Raw genomic sequence first — 16,478 nt, 5'->3', positions numbered from 1 at the left:
TTTTTCTCCTGTGAATTCTATTCATTCTGAAGTGTTCCATTCTTTGAGGTCTAGTACAAGTCTTCCCAGTTCACTAAAGCATTCCCTAACCAATTTAGTCCAAAATTACCTCCTTATTATTATTATCTATAACACTTATTTGGCAGATTGAAAACAGTTTCATCCTGTTCATTTTCTATGTTCAAAAAAATAATTAATGATTTTAATGATGAAACTAAAATCTCACCACCCTAAACAACCATACCTAATCCATACCACCCTCCTACCTAATCTTTGCCCACTATATACTCATATTTCATAGAATTGCAATCATTGATTATTTACAATTTTGTTTTACTTTTTTCTTTTTTTTTTTTTGCTATTTCTTTGGGCCGCTCCCGTGGCATATGGAGGTTCCCAGCCTAGGGGTTCAATCGGAGCTGTAGCCACTGGCCTACGCCAGAGCCACAGCAACGCGGGATCCCAGCCGCGTCTGCAACCTACACCACAGCTCACGGCAACACCGGATCTGCCGGATTGTTAACCCACTGAGCAAGGGCAGGGACCGAACCTGCAACCTCATGGTTCCTAGTCGGATTCGTTAACCACTGCGCCACGACGGGAACTCCCCTGTTTTACTTTTTTCTATCATGTTTCCATTAAGTTACAAAAAGCTGATGAACAATTATTTATTTAACCGTTCTCTTCCTTGGACATTTAGGTCATTTTGTTTTTCTGTTACAGCTGCCTAGAATCTCTTACATGGGCACTCTCTCACATCCTTCAGATAGTTATTCAAAGGTCATTGTCTCATACAGATAGCCAATGGGCACATGAAAAAAATGTTCAACATCACTAATATTGGAGAAATGCAAATCAAAACTACAATGAGGTACTAACTCATACTGGTCAGAATGGCCATCGTTAAAAAGTCAACAAATAAATGCTGGAGAGAGTGGAGAAAAGGGTACCCTCCTACATCGTTGGTGGGAATGTAAACTGGTGCAGCCACTATGGAAAACAGTATGGTGGTTCCTTAAAAGCTAAATATTGAGTTGCCAAATGATCCAGCAATCCCACCCTTGGGCATACTCCACAGAAACTATTATTTGAAAGGACACCTGCACCCCAGTGTTCACTGCAGCGCTATTTACAAGAGTCAAGACGTGGAGGCAATCTAAATGTTCATGAATGGATAAAGATGTGGTATCTACACACAATGGAATATAATTATTATTATTTATTTCCTAAATAACTATTTTGGAAACAGAAACAGACGTAGGCATAGAAAACAAACTTATGGTTAACAAAGGGGAAAGGGGGTGGAGGAGGGATAAATGAGGAGTCTAATAATATAATATATGTATTTTTATATATTTATATATTTAAAATGTACTATATATAAAATAAATAAACAAGATCCTACTGTATAGCACAAGGAACTAGAGTCAATATGCAGTAATATACCATAAAGGAAAAGAATATGTATATACTTGTATAACTGAATCACTTTGCTGTACACCAGAAACTAATACAATGATTGCAACAATATAGTTGTAAATCAACTATACTTCAATTTTTTTTTTTTTAGGGTCCCACCCATGGAATATGGAGGTTCCCAGGCTAGGGGTTGAATCAGAGCTGTAGCCACCAGCCTATGCCACAGCAACGCCAGATTAGAGCCACATTTGTGACCTACACCACAGCTCACAGCAATGCTGAATCCCTAATCCACTGAGTGAGGCCAGGGATCAAACCTGTGTCCTCGTTAACCGCTGAGCCACAATGGGAACTCCTACACTTCAAATTTTTTTTAAAATCATTGTCTCATTCTTAACCACTCTATTTTTTTGGCCACACCCACAGCATCTGGAAATTCCCAGGCCATGGATTGAATCCACCCCACGGCAGGACCCAAGCCACTGCAGTGACCACACCAGATGCTTAACCAGCTTCACCACAAGAGAACTCCGTAACTACTCTACTTTAAGTTGCATCTTCCCCCCCACCCCCCGAACACTTCTCTGCTCTATTTTGCTCAAAAGCACTTATCTCCATCTACCATGCTTATATATTATTTTGTTTATTTTATTTTATTTTTGTCTTTTGAGGGCCGCATCTGAGGCATATGGAGGTTCCCAGGCTAAGGGTCAAGTCAGAGCTACAGCTGCCGGCCTACACCACAGCCACAGCAACGCCAGATCCGAGCACACGTCTGAGACCTACACCACAGCTCACGGCAATGCCGGATCCTTAACCCACTGAGCAAGGCCAGGGAACGAACCCACAACCTCATGGTTCCTAGTCAGATTCGTTTCCGCTGCTCCATGAAGGGAACTCCCATATTAACTTATTTTGTTTACTGTCTGTCTCCCCAATAGCTTAAGTTCCAGGAAGGCAGAGATTTTTGTCTTTCTTGTTCATTGCTGAGCCCCTGGTGACTAGAACAGTGCCTCACATTTGGCAAATGATTAATAAATATTCACTGAATGAATAAACTGAGCATCACTGAAGAGAGCCTATTCTTTGTTCCTTAGAATAGATTTCCAAGGCTAAGATTACCAAATCAGAGGGTAAAGATGTTTTATGACTCCTGAGAAATAGTGCCAAAATATGTATGTTTCTTTTTTGCTTTTTAGGGCAGCACCTGAGGCATATGGAAGTTCATAGGCTAGGGGTCGAATCAAACGGGAGCTGCTGCTACCAGCCTAAGCCACAGCAACCAAGGTGCATTTGTGACCTAGGCCAGTTTGTGGCAACGCTGGATCCTTAACCCACTGAGTGAGGTCAGGGATCAAACCCAATCCTCATGGATACTAGTCAGGTTTGTACTCCTAGGCCAAAATATTTTCTAAAAGGGCTGTGCTGGAGTTCCCATCGTGGCTCAGTGGTTAACAAACCCGACTAGCATACATGAGGACTCGGGTTTGATCCCTGGCCCTGCTCAGTGTGTTAAGGATCTGGTGTTGCCTTGAGCTGTGGTGTAGGTTGCAGATGCAGCTCAGATCCCAAGTTGCTGTGGCGTAGGCCGGCAGCTACAGCTCCGATTCGACCCCCAGCCTGGGAACCTCCATATGCCATGGGTATGGCCCTAAAAGACAAAAAAAAAAAAAAAAGACAAGCAAACAAACAAATAAATAAATAATAAAAGGGCTGTACTAATGTACAGTACTCTCAACAATGTAAAGGCCTTCTAGATTCATCATGATCAGTTATCTTTTCAAGTTCTACCAGCCTAAAGCAACTGCAAGCTCGCTAAAGGCCAAGTAAGATTGTGTTGTACTTACATTTTGCACTTAATAAGTACCTGTTGAATGATTAAGCTATAGGAAAGGTATCTTCTCTAAACACTTTCAATAACTCAAAAAGCTCATCCACCATATTAAAAAGAATGATGATGTTTCTTTTCTCTTTTTTTGTCTTTTTAGGGCCGCACCCTCATCTTACGAAGGTTCCCAGGATAGGTGTCGAATTGGAGCTGTAGCCACTGGCCTAAGGCACAGCTACAGCAACTCCAGATCTGAGGGCATCTGCGACCTTCACCACAGCTCACAGCACGGCAGGGTCCTTAACCCACTGAGCAAGGCCAGGGATGGAACCTGCGTCCTCATGGATACTAGTCGGATTCTTAACCTGCTGAGCCACGACGGGAACTCCCCATGACGTTTCTTTAAAAAAAAAAAAAAACTATCTTCCCACCCACCCCATACACACCCTCTGCCGAAGAATGAAATCCAGAGAAAAGGAATGTATGCGAAAGGGTAAAGTAAGGCCTCGCTGTTACTAAGGCTGAGAATTAGGATAGGAAAAGCAAGTTGTCATTGCCTACCTAGATATACACGGCCCACTAGGGAGAGGGGCTCCGCCCCACGCCGCGCCAGTCTCTCAAACACCAGGGCTCTTATCCTCGAAAAAGTTTCGTTCTTCCGAAAAGAACTGGGGTGTCATCCCACCCACTCCTTAACTTCGTCCTTAGGTGAGAGCCACTTCTTTTAAGTGGCTCCTGCCCGGTCCAAGCCACCATCTCAAAAAGACGCCCTCACCTTTCCACAAAAACACTGCTCCAAGAAAGAAGCCCCCCACACCCACCCCCAGCCACTCCCGCTCCGGCCGCCCGGGCCCCCGGCCCGGGGAGAGCCCCAGCGGTAGGGCTGTAGGAGCCGGACTTCTCCCCAAACCCCGCGGAGCCCACGGCTCACCACCTCCGACGCCCTCCCTCCCACCACAAACGCAGCACCAGACGCACCTCTTCTCACTAGCACCCACTTGGCCGGGTCCGCCTGGCCCCACCTGGGCTGCCTTCCACTTCCCTCGGCGCCTCACCCAACGGCAGAGCAGCACAGCGCCGCCAGCTCCGGTTTGAAATCCCGCACCAGCCAATCACAGAGAAATTTATTCCTCCCGCGCTGTTACCCCTTACGCTGCGACGCAGGCGTCAGGGCTAAAGGGAGGGGCGGGGACAATTCTGGGCATGCGCGTTCTGACAGAGCGAAGCCGAAGATAGCCATCTTGACTAAGGTCAAAAGTTTTGCGGTTTTTGTGGGGGTTTTTTTCCTCAAGAGCTCTTTCCTGAAGCCATTCAGGGTGCCATGTTGACTAAGGGCAAGTGATACTTCTTGAGTGCAAAGTATTTTTGGCCTTACTAAGGTTTTATTTATTTTTAAAGATATAGTTGACTAATAATGTGTTAATTTTTGCTGTAGAGCCAAGTGATTGAGTTTTATATATATATATATATATATATATATATATATATATATATATATATATATACACTCTTGTAAAAATATATTCTTTTCCAGAGTTCCCATCATGGCTCATAGAAGACGAATCTGACTAGTGGCCATAAGGACATAGCCTTTGCCTTGCTCAGTGAGTTAAAGATCTAGCATTCCTGGAGTTCCCGTCGTGGTGCAGTGGTTAACGAATCCGACTAGGAACCATGAGGTTGCGGGTTCGGTCCCTGCCCTTGCTCAGCCGGTTAAAGATCCGGTTGCCGTGAGCTGTGGTGTAGGTTGCAGATGCGGCTGGGATCCCGTGTTGCTGTGGCTCTGGTATAGGCTGGCAGCTACAGCTCCAATTCGACCCCTAGACTGGGAACCTCCATATGCCGCAGGAGCGGCCCAAGGAAATGGCAAAAAGACAACAACAACAACAACAACAACAAAGATCTAGCATTCCTGCGAGCTGTGGTGTTGGTCTGAGAAGTGGCTCAGATCTGTTGCTGTGGATATGGCATAGGCCATCGGCTACAGCTCCAGTTCAACCCCCTAGCCTGGAAACTTCCATATGCCACAGGTGCAGCTGGAAAAGGACACACACACACACAAATTCTTTTCCATCATACTTTATCATAGGCATTGAATATAGTTCTCTGGACTATACAGTAGGATCTTGTGTATCTCCCTCCATGTATAATAGCTTACATCTGCTAACCCCAACCTCCCATGCCAACACCCTCTTCCAATCCCCTCTCTCTTGGTAACCGCAAAACCACAAATCTATTCTTGCCTGTGAACCTGTTTCTGTTTCCTAGATAGGTTCATTTGTGTCTTTTTTTTTTTTTTTGGCTTTTTTAGGGCCATACCCACGGCATATGGAGGATGCCATCCTGGGGTCCAATGAGAGCTGCAGCTGCAGGCCTACACCACAGCCACAGCAACACGGGATCTGAGCTGTGTCTTTGACCTACACCACACCTCACGGCAATGCCAGATCCTTAACCCATTGAGCAAGGCCAGGGATCAAACCCACAACCTCATAGTTCCTAGTCGGGATTCATTTCTGCTGCACCACGCCAGGAACTCCTATGTCATATTTTAGACTACCCCTATAAGTGATATCATATGGTATTTGCCTTTTTTTTCTGCCTTACTTCACTTAGTATGATAATCTCTAGGTCCATCCATGTTGCTGCAAATGACATTATTTCATTCTTTCTGAGTAGTATTCTACTGTATATATGGACCACATCTTCTTTATCCATTCATCTGTGAATGGACATTTAGGTTATTTCCATGTTTAGGCTATTGTGAATAGTACTGCTGTGGACATAGCGGTGCATGTATCTTTTTGTCTGGATATATGCCCAGGAGTGGGATTGCTGGGTCATATGGTAACTCTATCCTTAGCTTTCTGAGGAACCACCATACTGTTTTCCATAATGAGTGGCTGTACCAACTTACATTCCCACCAACAGTGTAGGAGGCTTCCCTTTTTCTCCATACCCTCTCCAGCATTTGTTATTTGTAGACCTGATAATAATTTCGCTTTACTATTTTCCCCAGGCAGGGAAATCGTGCTTTTGGAAAATAACTGAAGTGTTGCATCTCCAGGTTGAATAAGAAGAATTCCGAAAGGAGACAGAACAGCAAACACATTTACTGAGCTATACCACGCCTTCATTCATTCCTACATTCATTTAGGTTTTCATTTGACACACATTTATAAGGTGCACCAAATTTGTAACAAGGACTCTATTAGGAGTCAGAAAAATAAAGATGACATGATATCTGCTTTCTAGTAGCTGTTTGTTGGGAAAACAAAACTAAATACAAAATGAAAGTGTTACTATTGCATTTAACAAATGTTCCCTTAGGAGTTCCCTGGTGGCTCAGTGGGTTAAAGATCTGGCATTACTACTGTGGCGCAGGTTTGCTCCCTGGTCTGGGAACTTCAGGCCCAGCCAAAAATAAATAAACATTCATTTAGAATTTGGCTTTCCTGCTTTCTTTTAATCCAAAGCTCCATTGAGAAATACATTTTACATTATAATCACATAGCACAGGACTCTACTTATCCTTACTACATGTAATATACACTGAACTACGTTTTTCTATTCTCTTACCATCACCGTAACTACCCCCACCATGTTGGTTGTCCCTACCTCATTGAATTTATTACTTTGTAATGATAGCTACCCACAATTTGAAAAAATAGTGTCTAATGCATGCAAGAAGCAGTGTGGTTTAGAGGAGAGATCACAGGTTTTATAATCAGAAAACGTGACTTCATTTAAACACTGTGGAGCACTTTTGTGTGCCGGCATACCACTGAACCAGCTGCAGCCTCACTTTTTAACCCTTTGGTACTTCACTTCCTCCAACTCTAAAACAGAAATCATAGTACCATCTTTGTCTCACAGATTTCCTCCCAGATCAAACAGGAGAGTGTGTGGAACCCTATCCAAGTTTACACTTTGTAAACTGTAATAGAGATTTTTGTAGCATTATTAGGAAAGAGATGGAGAAACACTAACCACAGCACATGGAAGTTCCTGGGCCAGCAGTGGCAACAGCAGATCCTTAACCCCCTAAGCCACCAGGGAACTCCTAACTGTACATATTCTATCCCATTTAATCCTTGCCACAATCCTTCAAGGTGAAGAACACTCATCATTGCATTGCCTGAGCCTCCTTACACCTGTAATACAATTAAGCACATACAAGGACTGATTATGTGTAAAGTGCTTTAGAAGCACAGATGAGGAAGCAATTAGTCCTATCAGGGGAGTGGGCATGTTAGAAGCCTACAGAGACTTGTTATCTGAGCTGGGACTTGAAGTGTGAATAGGAATTTGCCAGATAGGAAGTGGAAAATTCCTGGCAAAGGGAGGGTCATGTGACCTCTCAGGAATGAGTCACGTGTATATATAATAAATATACAAGCAAAAGATGTATGAAAGTTTGGGGCTGTGAAAGAATATTTACCTCTACATGTAGATGACCGGGGGTGGGTGGGGGTGTTCGGTGGGTGTGATGCCTCTTGGGCAGCTTAGCCCTGAGGGGAGGAAGACGCTGGCAAAGAATGTCAGGACCAGACCAGGAAGGATGACAAGACAATGGGGCTTGGATTGACTTTGACTAGGTTTGCACTTTACACAGGTCGAATGCTCAGATGGCGTGGAGGATTGTCTGGAGAGGGGAAAATCTGATGGTAGAAACATTTGCTTTATGGTCAGGGAGAGGATCCAGGGTGAATGAGGCCAGTGGCAGTGGGGATGGAAAAGAGGAGAGAGAGGGGAAAGATACTCATGAGATGAATTTATTAAATGATTGGACCTAGGGGTTCAGGGGGGAGAAGGGGTTGTAAAAATGATTCCGTTTTCTCCCTCTCCCTTTCACTCCTTATCCAATTACTGAGCACAACTCTGAAGTATCTTTTTTTTTTTTTTTTCCTTAGGGCTGCACCCACGGCATGTGGAAGTTCCCAGGCTAAGGGTTGAACTGGAGCTTTAGCTACTGGCCTACAACGCAGCCACAGCAACACCAGATCCGAGCTGCATCTGTGACCTACACCACAGCTCATGGCAATGCGGCACTGAGCGAGGCCAGGGATCAAACCCTCATCCTCATGGATCCTAGTCAGGTTCTTAACCCGCTGAGCCACACAGGAACCCCAAGACCAAAATCCTTAATAATTCTCCCCTAAGCTGGTCCTTGCTTGCCCTTAGAGCTGAACTTCCTGACCCTCTGGCAATTGCAGTGCTCTAAGCTTCCCTAGCATCCTCTTCCTCCCCTGTCACACATGTCAGTCCATTTCATCTTCCTGGTTCTTCCAGTCACCAGCTATATGGTCTTTCAGAAGTCATCTGTGCCTCTCTGCTCACTTGTCTGTACGTGGAAATCATAACAGCACCTAAGTCATAGAATTGCTGAGAGGAAGAAATGAGATGGCCTCATAAAGCACCTAGCACAGTTGCCGGCACACAGTAAGTGCTCAGTAAATATTCCTGGCTTTCCCTACTAGATTACAGAGAACAGAGATGGTACTTCTCTCACTTAGGGCTATAATCTCACTTTTGCAGCTCCAATAAATAGCCATTTGAGCGAGGAGAGTTCAATAGGACGGTGGTAGCCTTCCAGCCCACCACCCAATCGCTGTGTCCCAAATGATAGATGGGGGTTGGAGACACTGTCCCCCCATCCCTCCCTCTACCCAAAGCATCACCACACGCCTGCCTCCCGTGTCCCACTCAACCCCCTTTCCCTGCTGCAACCAGCCCGGTGAGAAGAAAGCACCAGAAAGGTAAGGGTGTGTGTTGGGGGGGGGGTCTTAATCCCCCTTTCTTCTGAAACTCTAGTTTCCCGAGTAGGAAGGCATCCTGGGGCTGCACCTGCAACGGGAAAAGCGTGAGAGCCAGTGCCAGAAAGTAAGGATTGATTTCCCGGCTCTGCCGCTTAGTAGAGGCGAGATCTTGGCCTGGTTATTTAATCTCCCGCGCTGGGAGAGCCCCGCGCACTGGGTGGTTCGGAGGTGCCAGCGAGGTAATGGCTGGAAAAGGGCCTCTGTCTGCCGGAACGCGCCGTCGGAGGACGCGTTAGCAGCATTACGCCCGCCCTGGCAGCCGCGCGAGACAGAGCCCTCGCCCGACCCGCTCTCCCCGCCGCCGGCGCCGCCGCTAATGGGATTTATGTTAATAGGCGGACGCGGGTGACCAGCAGAGCGCGCAGCCCCGCCGCCCCCGCGCCCCACCTCTCGCGCGACGGGCCGCCTGCCCAGAAGTCGCGACCGGGGAACCGGCACCGTCTGTCCCTGGCCAGGGGGGAGCCCGGCGGGAGACCGGGGGCCTGTGGCTGGTCGCCGCCTAGTCTTTGTCTTCATCCTCTCCCCTTCTCGGTTTCTAGCTTCCCATTTGCTCTCCGTCTCTGGAGGTCTTACTCTGCACCTCTGTCAATTACACGAGGACGCCTGCAGCACGTCTGCGTTCCCCCGCACAGGGCTCTCTGCCCCGGGGTGCGGTGGGATACAAACGGCGCAGAGCGCGGAAGTGGGGATTGTGTTCTTGGGGTTCAAGGAGAGCAAGCCCACTCCTGACTGGGAATCTGGGAGGAGGAGGCCTTTGAGTCGCGCTTTGGAGAATGGTTAGGCTCCCAGCGGGGAGGAGGAGTGGGAAATGAAGCAATCAGGAAGTGTTTAAGAGAAAATGGAGAAGTCAATCCAGTGTAGCTGAAGTACAAGGCTCTCGATGGGGGGTGGGGGTGGGGGTTAAAGACTGGAGGGAATTTTGAGGTCATAGTATGAAGAAGAAGTCAAGTTTAATTCTCCAGGCCCTAATGAGCCCTTGAAGGCTTTTGAGCAAAAGACGGGAGGGTACTCCCTCCTTTTCGCTAAGAGAAGCAGCAAAGCACGATGACAAAATGAAGGGGCTCTGAAGGTATACTGATCTTGGTTCAAGGTCCACTTCCATCACCTTATAACCTGCATGATTGGGCAACTTGATTTGTCCGTGGCTCCATTTCCCCGTCTATGAAATGGGATGATAATTAGAGTGTAAAGGGCTGTTGGGAGGATTAAACGAGAGAGTGGTTGCAAAACTCAGCACAGTGCCTGGCACATATTAAGTGCTCTATAAGTATTAGTTATTATTATTTTGGGTCTCCCTGTCTTCTCTGTTTCTTTCCTCTTTTTTTTGATGACCTCCCTCTCATTGAAAAAACAAACCCAAAAATCTTTCTAAAACTGCAGCTTCCCTGCCCCATGCCTAGGAATCACCCTCTCACAATAAAGTGTTGAACAAAATCTAACTCTCATAGAACCACATCTGTGCCTCTCCCAGGTGCCCAGGTTCGCTCTGAGGAGCCTTGCTTGGGGGAGATGATGTAGTTTTTCAGGTCCTGAACTCATCTCCACCAGATTCCAGACTCTTCAAAAGCAGAGACGGAAGCTTGCTCACCCACATGTCCCCTCTAACATGCCTGATCTTTAAGTAGGTCCCTGTTGTACACCAGTGGTTCTTCAAACACCAGCACCAGAATCCCCTTAAGGGTTCTTGTTAAAACACAAATTGCTGAGAGTTCCCCACAGGCTCAGCGGGTTAAGGATCAGGCATTGTCACTGCTGTTTCTCCTGTCACTGCTGTGGTGTGGGTTCAATCCCTAGCCCCGAGGAAACTTCCGCATGCCACAGGTACAGCCAGAACAAAAAACAAACAAAAGACCAAAAACATGCATACGAATTGCTGGGCCCCACCATTAGAGTTGCTAATCAGTAGGTCTTTTGTCGTGCCTGAGAATTTGCATTTCTAACACATTTTCAGTTGATACTGATGCTACTGATGTGGGTACCACACGTTAACCATTGCTCTAGAACAGCCATGGCACCGCCACCTCCAAGAAAGTAAAGTCCCCTCACCATCCCCTTCCCAAGCCCAGCTGGTCATCATCATCCAAAATAAGGGTCCAAGGTCTAGAATCATGAAGAGTGAGACTCGGGGGTTTTTCCAAACGATCTTGGAGTTCCCGTTGTGGCTCAGCAGTAACGAACCTGACTAGTATCCATAAGAATGTGAGTTTGATCCCTGGCCTTGCTCACTGGGTTAAGGATCTAGCATTGCCATGAGCTGTGGCATAGGTCGCAGACGAGGCTTGGATCTGGCATTGCTGTGGCTGTGGCGTAGACTGTCAGTTACAGCTCCGATTCGACCCCTAGCCTGGGAACTTCTATAAGCCAAGAGTGCGGCCCTAAAAAGAAAAAAAGAAAAAAAAATGGAGGAGGAGATTATGATTGAAAAGTTCCTTTCCCCAGTCTTTGCTATTTACCCAGAAATTCCACACACATTTCAGAAGATTCTCCCAACAGTCCTGAAGGGCAGGAAAGCCATTATTCCCACAGGGAAGGGAAGGTTCAACTGCTAGCTCCCTCCCATTTTACAGATGGGACAGCTGAGTCCCTGAGAAGTTAAAGGACTTGCCCAGAGTCTATGCAGTTAACATAAATAGGGGAAGGGCTGCTCCTCTCCAGTCACTCTCTGTCCCTTTGCCATCTCCTTCCCCTGGGTCCCTTTCACAGCTCCTCCAGGCCTGTCTTACCTGATTGAATGGAAGGAAGGCAGGGTGACCATCCTGCACCTCTTGGGGATGGTCCTGCTTGCCTGCCCCACCCCCCACCCCTCTGCCTGCAGCTTCCTTCCTATTTAGGCCCCTGTAGGACTAGTACTGACAGTCCCTGTAACAAATGTCTACCTTGAACTTAAATTCGGGTGTAACCCCCTCACAAGCTGTGTGAATTTAAACAGATCTCTTCCCCTCTCCAGGCCTGTATCCTCATCTGTGACATAAGGAGTGGTTTAAATCCATGGTTCGGAGTTCCCATTGTGGCTCAGCGGTAACAAACCTGGCTAGCATCCACGTGGACACAGATTAGATCCCTGGCCTTGCTCAGTGGGTTCAGGATCCGGCGTTGCCATGAGCTGTGGTGTAGGTCACAGACTTGGATTGGATCCTGCATTGCTGTGGCTGTGGTGCTGGTTGGCAGCTGTGGTTCCAATTCCATTCCTAATCTGGGAACTTCCATATGCTGCAGGTGCGGCCCTAAAAAGAAAAAAAAAAAAGAAAAAAAAATTCTATGGTTCCCAAACTGTAGAGGCCTTGGAGAGTGATTACAGGAGATTTAGCCCCTGACTCCATAAACGCTGTGAATAACTCATCTGTGTGTAACTGACTATCAGCATGTAACTCTGTGATTGCTGGAGGATGAATAAAATACAATGTTTTAATGATGGCCTCCAGAATTCAGTCATTATGCATTTTCTCAATCAATAGACTTAAAAAAAAATACAACTACTAATGTCAGGATCTTGGAAGTTTTTTTGGAGTGAACACAGTTGGAAACTTCTGGTATAAATATCCTGCGAAATTCCTTTCAGTTGCCCCCCTACACAGGAGAAGGGGCTTTAGCCACCAGGAGGTGGTGCAGCCCCATGAGATGTGGAAACTGAGGCCGGCAGGCCAGAGGGCTGCTTCGTACTGGGAGAGGGTGGGGCCCAGGTTCCAGCCCAGGGTCTGGAGACTGGTTACACCTGAGGCTCTGTAAGGGAGAGGTGCTTCCAGAGCTGGCGGGTGGCGGGGAGGTAAGAGACCCAGAAAGGTCCATGCATACCCTTGAGTAAATTCCCAGTTGGTTGGACCTTGAGCTCCATTTCCTGGCCTGCCCCATAGAGAAGCTGTCTTCAGGCGAGGGAAGGGACTTGGGAGGAAAAGGTACCAAACCAGGCACAGACGGACACCCCAAGTGAGCGCCGTTGGCACAAACCTCGGGAGTGTGGATGATCAGAGAGGCGGGGAATCTTTTCTGAAGGTAGAGTTGGGGGCGATGAGAGAAGAGCGGGAAGGTCAGTTCAGAGACTAAAAAAGGAATAATTATGAGTTCCTGTCGTGATGCAGTGGAAACGAATCCGACTAGGAACCATGAGGTTGCGGGTTCGATCCCTGGCCTCGCTCAGTGGGTTAAGGATCTGGCGTTGCCGTGAGCTGTGGTGTAGGTCACAGATGTGGCTCAGATCTGGCGTTGCTGTGGCCGTGGCGTAGGCCAGTGCCAACATCTCTGATTTGACCCCTATCCTGGGAACCTTCACATGCCGCAGGCGCGGCTCTCAAAAGACCAAAAAGACCAAAAATAAAATAAATAAATAAAATTTTAAAAAAGGAATAATTAGGAGAAGACCTTTGCTAAGATGTGAGCCATAGAAAGCAGCAGCTCACAGCCAGAGGGACCACAGCAGAGACCAGCACCCTCCCTCCACTCTCACCCCTCACCCACCCCACCTCAGTCCTGCTGAACCCTGGGCAGGGTTCTGAGCCAGATCAGATTCTGTAGCCAGGAGTTTCTCCCTGGAAAGGGCCAGAGACGCTTGAAGAGAGAAGTGGGTTCCTACATAATAAACCCACTTTTATTGGGTTTACCGCTACTGTTTGGCCAGATGCTTCATCTTGATTAGCCCTAACTTCTCCCCACCTCCATCCCGCCCTGTCTTCCCCCTGACGTTATAGGGCCTGGCGTTGGCTAAAGGTCGATGTCCCTCATGATAGAAGCTCTCATCTCATGCTGTTCCAGGTCTTAGGGAACAGCACCAGGGGCCCAGAGAGGCTTCTGATGCAGCAGAGTCTCCCATCAAAACCCCAGTCGGCTTGTTCCAGTTCACTTGACCTCTTTATAGATTAGAGATCACAGATTTTGATCTATGCTTCCTCTTCAACCCTCAGCTCTGTTGGCTGCTCCCCTTTTGTTTGCTTTCATATGAGATGCCAGACACTCAAAGCCCTGCTTCTGTTTTCACCCCTGCATATCCACCCAGCCCTCTGAGCCTCACTGAATCTCTCCCAAACCAGCTCCCAGCCTGCTCCCTCCAGTGCTCCACCTGTTCCCTCCAGTGCTCCACCTGTTCCAGGGAAGTCTGTCCTTGTTCCTCTCTCTTGGGTTTGAGTCTTGGCTCCTCTTTCCTTTGGGATCCTTCTCCCCGACACACTGTCTCTCTCCCTCCTTCACTCACGCTGAGCCTAGGGCGAGAGGAGGAAGTGACCCCTTCTTTAGCAAGAGCCTGGCTGTGTTCGAAAGTGCAGGGGAAAGAGCTGAGCTCACTGCCAAGGGCATGGCCGTCTACCTCGATGATGGTGAGAACCACCACCCACGGAGATCTGAGGCTCAGGTTGGGGTGCTGAACACACGTGCCGTTTCCCAGATGAGGGGAGTGAGGCTTGGGATCCTCAAGTACCTCGCACAAGTTCATGAAGTTGGAAGTGCCTGAGCCTGTAGTTAAACTCTTTCAACCCTTTTGACCCCTAGTCTATCTTTATGTGTCTTTTTTTTTCTTTGAAACCTTGGTGCACAGAATCCTTTAGGTCAAAGTCCTTATTTTCTTCAGAAAGTGACAGTCGCTGCATTGTCTCGCTCCTCCTCTCCCCTCACTCCGAGGAGCCCAAATGTGTCCCAGAGCCTGGTCCCTCTGTGGGGTCCCTCCCTGCACAGAGCAGTCCCAAATTAGACCTGTCCTCTTTCCACCCCAGGAGGAGGCAGTGGGGGTGGGGAACAGAGAGAGGCGTCCTGCCAGCCAATGGGGAAGTGACAGCCTAGGCGCTGTGCTCACATCATCTGCTCCTGCTAAGACAATCATCAACATAAAAGGCTAATTGTATTAATCACCAAGGCACCCGTCCCGGGCCCCCTCCCTTTTGGGAGAATTATGAATTGCAATTGCAGATGGCTTCGCTGATTGAAGGCAGTGCTCAGCGGGGAGAAGGGCCAGATCAGATTACACACTATTAATTAAAAACTTCCCCTGACAAAAGGGAGGAAGGGAGTGCACACCAGTGTCCTCCCCGTGCTCCCCCCTCCCTCGCCCCCATCCGGGCTCAGGGGTTGTGCTTGTGACTCGAAGCCCCCCCACTCCCCCACCCCCCCAGCTGGAACTGCTGAGATCTGGCTCCCGGAAGGCCAGCCCTTCCCACCTCCAAGCAGATGGCCGGCTGTCCTATAAAGGGCTCCAGAGAAGGAGAAGCTAACCTTTGGTTCCTCATTCCTGTGTCTAACTTTGGATGCTCTTGAGATTCTAACCTAGTTCCTCACTTCTCATGGAGCTGGTTGGTCTCCCCTTGCTCTGGTCTATTCTGACAGAGCACAGCTTTAAGGAACGATCGGTGAAAAGAGCCCCCAGCTTTCTCCTCAGGCAGTCACCCGGAAGTTCCTGGGACAGAGGTTACACAGTCTGCTCCGGAGGAGGGGCGGAGGCTTAAGGGTGGCTGTGCACCCTCTTCCCAGCTCCCCACAACCAGCAAGCACAGGCTTCTCGGTGGCTGTCATCTTAGCTCATTTGGAGCTGTGACTCCTGAGTTCTCCTCTTGATCAATTACCGCCTCCCCTCCCTCTCCAGCTGCCCAGCCTCCGTCATTCATTCATCAAACTTTTATTGAGCACCCACTGCGTGCTCAGCTCCAGGGATGCGGAGATAATTTGTCTAGGCACTTAAGAGCCTACTGCAGGAGCTCCATCCCCCTGCCCTCTTCAACCTTCTAGTTCCGGCTTCCTTCCTCTGGCTGCAGCTTGTATAAGCCCCCCTGGAGTTCTATTTTGGAAAATTCTAAGCTAGGAGCTGGGGAGACCCTGGGGGGCTGTGGTGCAGAGCTGGGTGACCTTTAGTAAGTCCATCTCTCAAATACACACGCACACGGCTGTCTCTGCTCATAAAAAGCAGAGGAAGCCCTGGGCTCAGAGATTGTGAAGATAGATGAGTGGGGCCCAGCTTGGAGAGATGCGAGTAGTACCCTGTACTGACAATATTACAGAACACGGCTGCTGTGGTCACGAGCCCTTGGGACTCAGCCACTGTGCTGTCACAGGCTGGGGCCCTGTCCCCCTGTTCTTGGGAGACGTTGGCAGCCCCTCCCCTATCCCCAACCCCTTTGGAGGTTGCATCTTTTTATGCATTTGGCGGCTGTATCTCAGGATACCTTAGTGATGGGCACCATAGAGATAAGAACTGACTCTTACTGGCTTGTCTCTTCATTCCAGGATCCTTCCCCAACCCTTGCCCTAAGGTTCCCAGGTCAGTAGGCCCAGAAGAGAAGGAGGCAGCTCCCGCCCCCACCCTGGTAAATGGAGCAGATGAAATGAGAAAAACCTACTTTCTTTTCTCTCCCTCTTAATCATCTCCCTCTCCCTTCTACCCCCCCTCCCTCCCATTACCAGCAGCAATTGTATCCAAACCCAATAATTACAGTAACAGC

General features: G+C 48.2%; 1 protein-coding gene across 1 annotated transcript in view; it reads right to left on the bottom strand.

Annotated features, from left to right (window-relative positions):
• RACGAP1 (Rac GTPase activating protein 1) overlaps positions 1-4,024 on the bottom strand; it is a 36,085-nt gene extending 32,061 nt beyond the window's left edge. Inside the window, 1 exon segment of the mRNA XM_047786579.1 lies at positions 3,809-4,024. The gene's annotated coding sequence lies outside the window, so the exon portion shown is untranslated.
• Positions 4,025-16,478: the final 12,454 nt, after the last annotated feature.

Source organism: Phacochoerus africanus, chromosome 7 (genome assembly GCF_016906955.1).
Source record: "Phacochoerus africanus isolate WHEZ1 chromosome 7, ROS_Pafr_v1, whole genome shotgun sequence".
Lineage (NCBI taxonomy): Eukaryota > Metazoa > Chordata > Mammalia > Artiodactyla > Suidae > Phacochoerus > Phacochoerus africanus.
Note: the sequence above shows the minus strand (reverse complement) of the source record. Positions and strands in the feature narration are given on the sequence as shown.